This window comes from Trachymyrmex cornetzi, unplaced genomic scaffold (genome assembly GCF_001594075.2).
Source record: "Trachymyrmex cornetzi isolate Tcor2-1 unplaced genomic scaffold, Tcor1.1 scaffold485, whole genome shotgun sequence".
In the NCBI taxonomy this organism is placed as follows: domain Eukaryota; kingdom Metazoa; phylum Arthropoda; class Insecta; order Hymenoptera; family Formicidae; genus Trachymyrmex; species Trachymyrmex cornetzi.
Window position 1 is genome coordinate 49,128 of NW_017299674.1, and position 2,300 is coordinate 51,427.

Here is a 2,300-nt window from a genome sequence, read left to right on the forward strand (position 1 = left end):
ATCGTCGGGAATTCTTTTGAAAATCAACTCGTAAAGACCGGGTGTACCGACATATCGTACACCGTCGATAATTATATTGTCCGCGTCATCCACGTCGAAACGTTTATTGCCAAACATCAATCCATCTCTGTGTAGGTAAACGCCGTACACGTAATCGCTCTTCCGTTTGTCTCCCCTCAGGACAGCCTCGACGTATTGTTGACCCAGCGGGCCCAAGCCGGCTCGCAACGCCTTTCGGCCTTCCGACGTTTGCAGCTGATTTTGAACCTTTGTTGCTAGCGAGTCATCCGTCGTTTCGAAAACATTCTCCAATGATTCTATCGTCGGTACGATCGCCGTACGCGAGGTGGAGGTTATCGGTTGTACACGATCGTGCGATCGATCATCGAATTTACGCGGGGTCGCGAAACGCTCGAACGTCTCGCTTGCTTCCTCTTCCTCTTTCTCCTCCTCCTTCTTCTTCACGTGCTTGAGAGCCGGCGCTGCATCTTCGTCGCGCGACTGTCTCTTTGTCGCACGCTTGCCGGGGTTGTCGACGAAAAGTCGCAGCGGCTCGATAAGAGGTTTAAAATGTTTGTTCAATGCCATGTCCTCATCGATTCTACCGGTCTTCCGAGCGCGATGTTTCTTGCGGATCGACTCGCTCGTCTTCTCGATCTCCCTCGCGATTTTTTCACGTTCGCGCACATATGTCGTGTTTGTCTCTGATGAAGTATCGACAACGACTGATCACGTTACGGTATCGCGACCTCGTTAAATCCTTTTCTGTATCGCCCCTTTGTGAGCGCACTGTCTTTGTCTATCACTACGAATCCATATTTTTGTTGCCAACAGTCGCGCCACAACGCGCAAAATTCGTCGTACGACATGTCGGTATTCACGTGATCGTTGTAAACGTGTTTCAAATTGGTACCGTCCTGTTTGAACAGGATCAGCAGGTTCGCGTTCTCGTGTATCAGATGTTTAGGTATCCTCGCGTACGTTTGACAAAGATAGAAGCAGTCGACGTTCGCGTGGCGACCCATCGAAAAGTACTCTCTCACCGCATCCTGCTTGTCGCATGCCACGTCATCAAAAATAAAAATAGAATTTGGATGCGCCTCGCTCGGTGGACCGACGTCGCTGTTGTTGGAGAACGTAAAGTAGCCGATTTCGTCGATAGACGTAAATAAATCTTCGAGATATCGATATTTTGGCTGCTGCAACGATTTCGAGTAGATGTACACGTTCTCGAAACGTACGCCGTTCGGGCTCTCGAGCAAGTTTATGAGAACGTTGGTTTTACCGCAATTCGACGGGCCGCAAATAATCGCGCGTATAGTGCTCGGTAGCATTTCGCCGTGCTTGCGCCTCTCCGCGCCGCCTTCCATCATTCGCGATTTCGCGTCACAGTTGGTGACGCGTATCGTCAGCGGTTGTCGCACGAATTTCATGCTCGCACTAACGACTGCTCTCTCTCGAACGACTATTTAAAGGCGCGCGAACCCGCGAATCGCACAGTAGCAAAATGTATCTCGCGCTGTGTCATCCTTCCGATATTCTAGACTTGAGCGCCGAGCAGTTGCGGTATATACCGAAGGTCATACTTTTACGCGTGTACGGCGACTACATCGAACACGTCTGGAACAAGCTGCCGGAACACGTGAAAGCTGATTCGGAGGTTTGAACCTATCGTCGCTACGACGAGCACTACAATCAGCCGTGGCAGCGAACGCACATCGACGGTCCCGCACCTAAGATAAAGGACTGTAGCGAATGTCGGCGTCGCGCGGCGGCCTGCTAAATCGAGCGATAAACGCGCTTTCTTTCGAGTTACATATCCCGGGCTACCAGCTTTGCGGCCCGGGCACTCGGCTTACGAAGCGGCTAGCCAGAGGTGACGCGGGCATAAATCCACTGGACGCGGCGTGCCGAGATCACGACATTGCGTATTCTCGGAGCAACGATCTCACCGATAGACACGCGGCGGACAAGGTACTCGCCGACAAAGCGTTAGGACGCGTCGTCGCGAGAGATTCGGCTCTGAGCGAGAGAGCCGCCGCTGCAGCCGTCTGGGCAACCATGAAAGCCAAGACCAAGATCGGCATGGGCATGAAACCGAAGAAGAAGACGACGAGGAAAAAGGCTACGAAAAAGCGGATACTTCCGACGGCGAAACGTGGCGGTGCGTTACCAATGCTGGGCGCGCTCGGGTCCTTGATTGGTGGAGCGGCCAGCGTGACGAAAGCGGTGAACGACAGCAAAGCCGCGCGACGTCAGCTCGAAGAGCTGCAACGTCACGATCGCGCGATGGAACAGGG

The 2,300-nt window shown here is 53.0% G+C and overlaps 1 pseudogene; it reads left to right on the plus strand.

The window, feature by feature from the left end:
• LOC108765350 (uncharacterized) overlaps window positions 1–279 on the plus strand; it is a 5,337-nt pseudogene extending 5,058 nt beyond the window's left edge.
• The last annotated feature ends 2,021 nt before the right edge of the window (window positions 280–2,300 follow it).